Consider the following 11,142-nt stretch of genomic DNA (forward strand, 5'->3'; position numbering starts at 1 on the left):
CTGGTAACAGGTCTACTGGTGGAGGTGGAGTCATCGGTTTTGACAGAGTGTGTTCCATCGGTGAACCAGTTGGCTACCCATCTAGTAACATAAGGGTTAAGCCCTATCTGGGAGAATTTCTCAACAATGCCAGAGTGGGGAATTGTGTCAAAAGCATGGCAAGGTCGACACAGGCAGTGTGCACTGACTTACCTTCATCCATGGCTTTGGTGATATTCCCAAAGACGTCCACCAGGTTTAATATGCATGATCTACCCTTAATGAAGCCAAACTGGGATGATCCAGCATTGGGAGGTTGCCTATGTCCTTGTTGATAAGGTCCATGATAATTGTTTCCATGGCCTTGCAGATGAGGCTGGTTAGACTTATGAGTCTGTAGTTCCCAGGGACAGGTGATGGCCCCCCTTTGTGCAGGGAGATTACTGTTGCTGTCCTCCATTCTGCAGGAATATAGCCTGTTCTCAAGCTATGATTAAAGAGAATGCCAAGTGGGTCCTCTAGGTCTTGTTTTAGATTGTTTAGTAAACAACTTGGGATATTATCTTGTCTCACTGAGGCCATGTTTTTGGCCTTGATGAGTGCAGAGGTGACCTGTTCTCTAGAGATACTTAGCAGAGTGCTGGGGTCAGGTATGCTTTGGGATACGGTGGGTAGGGATGGGGGGGTGAAGTTTGCTCTGAATCTGTTAGCTAGCAGGTTGATGACATCTTCCAGTGTGGCATGAGTGATCCCATCTACAATCATTTCAGCACATAGGCCTTCCCTGTTAGATTTCAGATGTAGTTAAAGAATGCCTCATGATTATCCTTGGCTATGGATACGATTTTAGTTTCTTCATTTGCTTTAGAAGACTTTACAAGATTTCTGATTTTCCTGTTTAGGCTTAGGAGGGAACTCTTCCTCTGCAGTGATATCCCTCTTGGTTTTGGACAACAGTTTCTTCCTTGTTATATAATCTGTTTATACTTGAAGACCACCATGGTGGCTTATTTGTACGGGAAGACCTGGTTTTGATCTAGTCAAGTACAGCAGTTTGTATAGGGCATTTGTGTACGCTTCTGCATAGTGATCATTGATGTCTGGGATTGCAGGTGGTATGAAACTTTTTATACTATCGCCTAGTAGGCTCTAATTAGCTTTGGTAAAGTTTTTTTTTATAATTTTTGTTCCTGTGAGGGCTTCAGTTCCGGTTGTTACTTCAGACAAGACTGATTTATGGTCTGAGCTAACCAGGGAGGGAAGTACAGTGAACCTCCCATGTTGGTGAATACGATGTCCAGAACATTAGAACCCCTAGTTGGGGTGCAGACTATCTGTTCCTGCACATTTGCGTTAACAAAATCTAAGACCCTCAGGACAAGTTTGTTTTTGCTTGTGTGTGTCTATGGAAGGATAGTTGAAATCTCCCATGACTAAGGTGTTGGGCTGTATGGTTCATAGTTTCATAGGTTCATAGGTAGGTACTAGGCTATCAGCCCTAGGTCTTATACAAGCTTAGCCAAAAAGGTATCCTGGCTTTTGCCACCCAAGAAAATTATTTTCCTGTGCCCCTGTCGAATAGGCCCACAGAGGTGATCCCTGGGATGAATTTCTTATATTCCATCCAATCATCAAGATTTTTCTTGAAGAGTGCTAAAGGGGAGCTTTGTTTGATATAGAAAGGTAGCATGTTCCAGAGTATGGGAAGTCTCTGGGACAGGAATCTATCCCTCCAGCCTGTTCTGTTTATTGTGGTAACAAGGTTTAGGTCCCTAGAGCGTGTAGCTTGGAGGAATTGGGATTCCTTTAAGTGGAGCATTTCCAACAGATCTGGGTTTGACATAGCTTTGTATGTTAGGCAGAGATTGCCTCTGAGTAGGTGATATGCGACGGAGTAAAGCTGGAGTTTTTTGAGACGGTCATTGTAGGGCATTTGTTTGAGGCTGGTAATCCTCTTTGTGAGGTATTTCTGCAGCCTTTCCAGTTGTTGTAGATGTCTTATGAGGTACATACCAAAAGGGGCATTCTACTCTACAATGGGTCTAATGAGTGATGAGTAGAGAGGAACAATGACCTATTTTTTCCTGGATGAGAAACCTTTTGTGATGAAGTGTGCCACATAGAAGGATTTCCTGAGTACTGTGGCGCTGTGATTATCAAAGGAGAGACTACTGTCCACCTGTGTCCCAAGGTCTCTTACTACACTTTTGGTGTTAAGTAGACTACCCCCTATGTGGTAGCTCATGGGTACAGAGTTTTTACCAAAAGGGATGACAATGCACTTTTTGGCATTGAGCTTGAGGCCATGGCTTTAACACCAGGCATCTATCTCAGTAAGGCCCTTTTGTAGGATGTCCACATTGTTAGGAGTTTCATTTATGGCTCCTAGTTTGCAGTCATCTGTGAACTTCATTAGCCAAAGACCTTCTGTGTTAGCCTGTACTTCAGAAAAGTAGATACAGGAGAGGACCCAGGACTGAACCCTGTGGTACTTCACTTGTCACTGGTCTGAAGTCGGATTTGGAGTCTGCTACTTTCACAGTGTGGGGTCTGTCAGTGAGCCATTTGGCAACCCATCTTATGACATAGGGATTTATACCTAGTTTAATAAGTTTATCTATAATTCCAGAGTGGGGGGATGGTGTCAAAAGCCTTGGTGAGCTCTAGATAGGCTATGTGAACCACCTTACCCTTGTCTACAGCTTTGGTGACTGCTTCAAAGAAGTCAATCAGGTTTAGGAGACATGATTTCCCTTTTACAAACCCGAACTGGGTGGGGTCCAGAGTTTGGAGATTACCAATGTCTTTGTTTATAAGTTCCATGATGATACGTTCCATGGCCTTGCAGACAAGGCTCGTTAGGCTGATGGGGCAGTAGTTCCTTTGTGGAGTGGGATAACCTTCACTGAGCACCATTCAGTGTACACAAAGCCTGAAGGGAGGCTATGATTGAGCATGGTGCTTAGGTGGGGTGCCAGTTCATTCTGTAGTTCATGTAGATTGCAGCCTGGGATGTTGTCAGGTCCCATGTATGCTGCATTCTTGGGTTTGGAGAGTGTGTTTTTTACCTGTGCAGCTGTGATTACAGGAACTTTGCATTCTTCCAGTATAGAGATGGTCCCTTTAGGGGGTGGGGGGGGGGTAAAGTTAGCACTGAACCTATCTGCCAGGATGCTGGCAATATCAGTTGGTTCTGTATATTTAGTGCCATTGTGCTGTAACTCAGAGCAGATCTGAGTGTTGCCATTGAGATTCTTGACATAGCTATAGAATGCTTTGTGGTTGTCTTTAGAATCAGTGGCAATTTTGTTTTCATAACTAGCTTTGGAGGACTTTATTAGGGATCTCAGCTTTTTACTGAGGCTGACCAGGGAAATCTTCTAGTCATGGGATTTTACTCCTTTTTGCAACAGTTTCTTTCTTCTGTTGTAGAGTTTGTTTATGGCAGAGGACCACCAGATTGGCTTCCTTTTTTTTGGAGGATACCATCTTGGTTCGTTTAGGGATAGCATGATCCGTGTACTCGTGTAAGTGCTTATAAAGTGCATTTGTGTAGGATTCAGCAGTCGTACCTTTATTGTCCATCTGCATGGGTGTCATAAAGTTTGCCACTTCTGTCTTAAGAAGCATGAAGTTGGCTTTGGAGAAATTTTTTACTGTGGTTTCCCTAATGAGGGGTGGGGGTGGGATGTGGATGTCTAGGCTGATTAGCTTGTGGTCGGATCTGACCAATGAGGAATTGACCTCTGGTGTGGAACACCGGTCACCCATATTGATAATGACCAGGTCTAGGATATTGCTGCCCCTGGTGGGGGTGTTGATAAGTTGATCCAAGGGGTTGCAATTTATGAATTCCAGAGAACGTTGAGCAAAAGAGTTGGTACATGAGTAGCTTTCCCAGTTAATGGTGGGGTAGTTGAAATCATCCATTATTAGGGTGTTGGGTTGTACCCTAATATTTTTCAGTGTATCAAGAAATGAGGAGTGGGAATCCTGGGGCATGGTGGGGGATCTGTAGCAAGTTACAATTTGGATTGTGGTCTTGCCCAGAGTTAGTTGCACTTGGATAATATCGGATGCATTATGCTGAGCAACTAGCCTGGAGGTGTGGATATCCTTAATGAATATGGACACGCCTCCACCTTTAGTGTTTTGGTCCAGGTTAGGTGGCCAAAAGATGTGGTATGAATTACAGCCTGGTAATGCAGGGGTGATCTCTGGAGCCTTGAACCAGGTCTCTGTCACTGCACAGATGTCGATGAGTGCCTCGAGTGAATGCATTTTGAGGTTTAGACTTCTAGCATTGAGTTGCATTACCCTCAGATTTCTTGTACCTGTTATGGTGGTGAATTTGTCATTTGAACATTGCCTAAAAAAGGCAGTATAGGGGTGGCAATAGCCTTAGCCAGTATCCAGAATCCCAAGGGTGACAGGTGCAGGCCATCTCTGGCAAAGCATCATGGTCTGTCGATCATGTCATCCCAGGCAGACAGATACTGGATCCCCTTAGAATGACACCAGAAGCTTAGCCAATTGTTGAAGATAATCATTTTATCCTTGTACTGTGGTATCATTCTGGGTGATGACAGGATGCTACTCAGGGCTAGAGTCATACCTGCCTGGGCTACAAGATCGGAGAGCTCCTCCATGTCTCTTTTCATGTAATCCAGAGAGGTACATCTCAGGTCATTCACACCAACATGGACAATGACAGAGTCATATTTGTACTTGTTGTGGAGTGACCAGAGTGGGTGCATTATGTGGCGGATCCTGGCACCCGACAGGTAGTTGACAGTAACTTTCTCCTTATTTAGCCTGGTGAGTGGAACATCAGTGTGCCTGACTATAGATTCACCTATGACTAGAGTGTATGGGCTGTAATTGAGTGGCACACTAAGTTTGTGGGCTATGTATCATTTGGGTTGTGTTGGGGGTGGAGGTTGCATGTGTTTCTGCTCTGGAGGTCTCTGTTGCTTGAGCAGACTTTTATTGAGAGCCTCCGTGAATGTAGTTGTGTGTTTTGTGTTGCTATGTGTGTGTTTTGGTGGTGTAGGTTTTAAGGGACTATGTGATGAGTGTGGTGTGATGCAAGTGTTTACCTTCTTCTCTTGACTGTCTAGTCCAGTCTTGGGTGAAGAGAGCTTTGCTTCCAGTTTGGCTATATAAGTTCATCTCTCACATGTTGTAGTGTTGGGTGGTAGGAGGAGAGGGTTGTCTGTGTACATGAGGCAATGTTTCCATTGCCCCAAGATGCCCAGATTCATCAGGTAGACAGGGGAAAACACCAGGAACTGACCCTTAGACATGCCTGGATAGGTGCTTATTTATTAAGTACTAAAAACTGTTTTCCTCTAGACAAGTGAGGAAAGTTGAGCGCTGTAGTAATTTGTAGCTTATTTAGTGCTTACAATGAGTGCTGAGCTCAAGGACTAAAACTAAAAAAACTGTCTAGTTCTAAGGGAAAATTTGAAGAGCAGACTTTATGGCGCCAGGAATAGGTTAACCCTAGCTAAGCGGCAATGCATAAAGTGTATTTTTTTTTTAATATAACAGTAGCAAATGAACAAACTGATTTAAACAAATTAACCAATAAAAAGCTAAAAACTGAGCCCCGTTCCAGCAGTCTTTGATCAGACAAGTTCTAATTGCACACTCCTGCCACTAGGGTGCAGGGGAACCTTCTCCAAAAAAGATGGTCTGGATTAGTGCTCAGTTTATACAAAGCTAGATTCAGCAGATCTGAATTTAGTCTATGCTACAGCAAACAAAGCGTACCAGTTTCAGAAAGAAACAGTTCAAATAAGCAGGTGCAATAAGCCTTTAACCAGAAACTCCCAGTTCAGAAGGAAAGAATCTACCCTCTCCTCCCACAAGAGTGCAGACCACACCTTCTTAATGTAAAATAACTGCCCCAAAGCCCAAGTGCTTAAACCAGAACAAATACACTCTTAGAATAACAGACACTAAGCCTTCAATCAGCAACTCCCAACTTAGAAGGCTGTAAGGTACCTGTCCTGCCACAACAGTGCAGACCACAAACTTTCTTAATGTAAAACAACTGGTCTGAAGCCCAAGTGCTTCAACCAAAGGCTTAGAATAACAGTTACAATTTAATCAGGCTACTAACAAGCAGTAATAAATGCAGCAGAATAAATGCAATATTTATTTTTATTTATTTATTTTACATTTGTTTACTGGGATAGTCCAACTGGATACATGTCCATTTTCAGCAGAGGCCCAGCGAGAAAAGCTCCACATAGACAAACTTACATAGATTGCACAGAAGTTAGCAAACAATTATAAAAACAAAGTGATTATATACAATGGCTTAGCAGTGTTCCCTAGAAGGGACTCACAATTCTCATGGACAGTCACACTTAAAAGTAAGAGACATCCGATTGAAAGCAGAGCTTGGTGACATAGTTACAAGTTATGATAATTACAGAATCTGCTTTCAGTTTATAACTTAATCAGGGTTGGTACATGGGCTAAGCCAATTCACTTTGAGATACTGTTTGAGTTTTTTTTTTAAAAGACTTTTGGAGGATTGTAGAGTTATATAGTTTGGCAATGAATTCCAGGTTTTGCCAACAAATTTGGCAAACAGGGATTCACCAGCAGAGTTATTAGCTTTGTGGGTTTGGACCAGTAGTTTATCGGCTGACCGTAGGGATCTTAGGGTGCTATATGGCTTAATAATATTGTTAAGTGAGGGGGGGTATTCCTCAGGGTCATACAAAATTTTGTGCGCTATTACGAGTTGATTGAATTGAATTAAGCTGGGCAGTTCTAGCCACTCTAGTTGTTTAAGGTTTTGGCAGTGGTGGGTTCTATAGGTGGAGCCAGTGCCGAATCTGACAATATGATTGTAGCTATGGGACAGCTTACCTAGTTTGGATTTGTACAGGCAAGGCATATACAAGAGTAGAGAGTAGGTGTGATTACTGTCCTAGCCAGTGGAGTTAAAAATGTCTTGTTTCTATACAGTGATCCAAGCTTCTTATTGATGGTCTGTATGGTTTTGTTGACCTGTAGGTCAAATTTGAGATTATTGTCTATGATAACCTCTAGCAGTTTGGTGTGATGATCTGGGGAAATAGTGGTACCATTGTTAGATGTGACAGAGAATGAAAGTGTGGCAGATCTACTAGTGGGGGTGAAGAGTAGAAGTTTAGTTTTATTGGGGTTCAGAAGTAGGTGTTGGTTGGTTAGCCAGTTATCGATAGTGTTAAATGTATTTTGGGTTAAGGTTTGCAGTTCGGATGGGGAGGTGGCTAAGCAGATCAGAGTGGAATCATCTGCATATTGAATGCAGGTAGCTTTAGGGATAGCAGTGTGAAGGTTGTTGATAAAAATAGAGAGGAATAGTGGCCCTAGTATGGACCCTTGAGTGACACAAAGTGTAAGAGTTAGCTGGCTGGTGAGTTTGCCCTGCCATAGTATCGCCTGTTGTCTACCAGTCAGGTAGGGCTGGAACCACTGGATAGCAGGCTTGTTGAGGGAAATAGATTTTAGTGAAAGAATGAGAAGTTCATGGTTGACCATGTCAAAGGCTTTTGATAGGTCAAGAAAGAGGGCGGGGGTTAGCCTGTTGTCATTCCTATTTTGGTTTATGGCAGTAGTAAAGGAAAGGAGGGCTGAGGTGGTGCAGTGATATGGCCTGAAACCATGCTGGGAGTTGGATAGTAAGTTATTCTGTGAAAGGTATTGCATTAGTTGCTTGTGTACACATTTCTCCATTATTTTGGCTAGTGGGGAAAGAATGGCAATGGGTCTATAGTTGGATGTGTATGTAGAACTACCACCTTTACAGAACGGGATGACGTGAGATATTTTCCAGAGGGAGAGGATAGCATTTTCAGACAAGGTTCTGTTGATGAGGATAGATATGAGATATGCAATGGCATCTGCAGCTATTTGTAGGTACTCTGCAGGGACGAAGTCAGCAGCAAGGGTGGTAGGTTTTAGTTTTTTTTATAAGTGTTGTGATAAAACTAGTGGATATTGGTTGGAAGCTAAATTCGGGGTGATTATTGGGTAGATTAGGTGTGTGGTTTAAGTTAGAGGAGGTTAGTTGATTTGCTAGGAATTGGATTGTTTCAGTGAAAAAGTTATTAAAGGCACTAGCTATGGTCTCTGGGAAACTATAGGTGTAGTTAGCCAGGGTTGGGGTGGTGGAATGACCTTGACGAAGTAGTTGATTTAAGCCTGCCCAGAACTTTTGAGGGTTGTTATGGTGTTTTTGTAGGAGATTTTGGTAGAAGCTTTTTTTATCCAGTAAAATAGATTATTTTGTATCATTCCTGAGTTGACGATATTTTAGATGGTCAAGTGGGGCTTTAGTTGTTCTCCAGCTGGCCCAGGCTCTGTTTCTAGTTTTGATTTTAGCTTTGGTATCTTTTGTGAGCCATGGTGCTGTATTTGATCTAGTTTTTATTGTACGTGCTAGAGCATGGGAATCAGGGATACTTAGGAATTTAGTGTTAAAGTGATCTATGGCCTCCTCTAATGTTAGATTTTTTAGTTTTGACCGGTCAACTGCTTTTAATTCATTTTGGAATATAGCAGTGTCAAAGTTTTTCCTGTTTCTAACTGTTTTATATTTGGGCTGGTGAGGGTTTCCTGCCTTATGTTTTATGATATAGGTTAGACAATGATCACTGAGGTCATCAGGAAGAGTACCAGCTGTGTACAGTTGGGTTTGGTTATTAACTAGGATCCAGTCTAGGATACTTTCCCTGTTGGTTGGTTTGTTTATCCTAGTGGGAGAGGTTATGGTCTGTTTAAACCCAGATAAGTTTATATGGGGTGGGGGGGGTCGAAGGAGCAGGGGTGCCAGTCGGTGTTAAAATGACCAGGAACTATGGTTTCTTGGGGATAGGTAGTGGATAACCAGTAAAAGATATCTTCTAGGGTATTTAGGTTGTTGCCTGGAGGAATGTATGCACAGACGATGTTCAAGTGCTTGTTTTGGTTAATCTGTAGCTTGGTTATGAGGAGTTCCACGTTATTGAATTGGGAAGGTTGAATTGTGTCTCTATTAATGGTTAGAGTGTTTTTGTAAAGGACTGCTATCCCACCTCCTTTCCTTGTAGCACAGTCTAACCAGTGAATATTGTATCCTGGAGGTACTATCTCATTGTCAGTAGTACTGGGTTTTAGACAGGTTTCTGTAAGACACATAATGTCTGGGGAGTGGGTTGCTAGTAGGACATGTAGGTTGGGAATCTAATTGTTAATACTTCTAATATTTAGGTGAAATGCTAAGAGGGAACTAGTGGGAGCATACATGGGTAACTTGACTGTGGGGGTTGTGGTAGGAGAGTGAAGGTTATTGGGTGTGGGTGGGTCAGGGTTGGGATGAATGTCTCCATGTGTTATAAGGTTATAGTGACAGGATATGCTGAGCTTTAGGAGTTTGTTTATAAGTTTTATATAGTCTTATAGAAGGAGGAGAATAAAGTAGGAAGAAACACAAATACAGTAAAAGCAGATGAATAAAGTGCATTTTTATATAACAATAGAAAACGAGCAAACTGATATAAACAAATCACCCAATTAACCAGTAAAAAAGCTCAAAACTCAGCCATGTTCCAGCAGTCTTCAGTCAGACAAGTTTTAGCTGCACACTCCTGACACTAGGGTGCAGGGGAACCTTATCAAAAAAAGATGGCCTGGATTAGTGCTCAAGTTATACAAACAAAGCTAGATTCAGCAGGCCTGAATATAGACTATGCTACAGCAAATAAGTTGCACCAATTTAAGAAGGAAACAGTTCAAATAAGTAGGCAGAATAAGCCTGTGACCAGAAATTCCCAGCTCAGAAGGGCAGAATCCAGCCTCTCCTCCCACAAGAGTGCAGACCACAAACCTTCTTAATGTAAAATAACTGGCCTGAAGCCCAAGTGCTTAACCCAGAACTAATACATTTTTAGAATAACAGACACTGAGCCTTCAATCAGCAATTCCCAACTTAGAAGGATGTAAGCTACCTGTCCTGCCACAACAGTGCAGACCACAAACATTCTTAATGTAAAACAATTGGTCTGAAGCCCAAATGCTTATACCAGAACTAATACACTTTTAGAATAGCAGACACTGGGCCTTCAATCAGCAATTCCCAGCTTAGAAGGATGTAAGCTACCTGTCCTGCCACAACAGTGCAGACCACAAACCTTCTTAATGTAAAACAACTGGTCTGAAGCCCAGGTGCTTATACCAGAACTAATACACTTTTAGAATAGCAGACACTGGGCCTTCAATCAGCAATTCCCAGCTTAGAAGGATGTAAGCTACCTGTCCTGCCACAACAGTGCAGACCACAAACCTTCTTAATGTAAAACAACCGGTATGAAGCCCAAGTGCTTAAACCAAAAGACGTAGAATAACAGTTACAATTTAATCAGGCTACTATCAAGCAGTAATAGATGCAGCAGAATAAATACAATTGAGTACTTTTAAGAAGAGACAAAAGTAAAATAAAATGCAATTTGTTTTTTTTTTTTTTTTTTTTTTAGTAAAGTGCAAGGGGAGAGGAAGGAGAAGCAGAGGTTAAGAACCTAAGTGGGTTGGCCTTCTCAAATGTTCTCTCTGTATTAAGTAGAGTGAACACCAGACTGGGAGGGGTGTCCCAGGTCAAATTTATAGTAGGGGCGAGCAACTGCAAAGCCACCAACTATAACAACTCTACAAGAATAGCGTGGGAGGGAGGGAGAAAAAAAAACAGTTTCAGGACAGATGAGAAACAAAACAATGCCATAAAATATATAAAATAATTCAGTCAGGAAAACGATAATTCATTCAGACAAAATTAAGGCAATGCAGAACTCTGAAAGGTTAAAATGCCAAGAAATATACTTATCAATCAGTGATATATTTCCATATTGTTTGAGAATCACACCAGCCAGAACAAAGGAGTTTCCAACAGTGTACAATGTATGGTGAGGAGGGATTCCAGTAAATCGAGGTAGGTGGGGTGCTTATCCTGGTTCATGGTGGGGGCTCTCTAGCTAGCAATAATGTGGTATGGTACTGTACCAATAGTTAATTGGACATGGAGAAGTTTGAGACAGTTATGTTGTTTGACTAGTCTTGAAGTGTACTTGGTTTTAATGAAGATGGATACACCTCCACTTTGGTCCCTTCACATTCATTTTGAGGTCT

This window comes from Protopterus annectens, chromosome 4.part0 (genome assembly GCF_019279795.1).
Source record: "Protopterus annectens isolate FY-2018-M chromosome 4.part0, PAN1.0, whole genome shotgun sequence".
In the NCBI taxonomy this organism is placed as follows: domain Eukaryota; kingdom Metazoa; phylum Chordata; order Ceratodontiformes; family Protopteridae; genus Protopterus; species Protopterus annectens.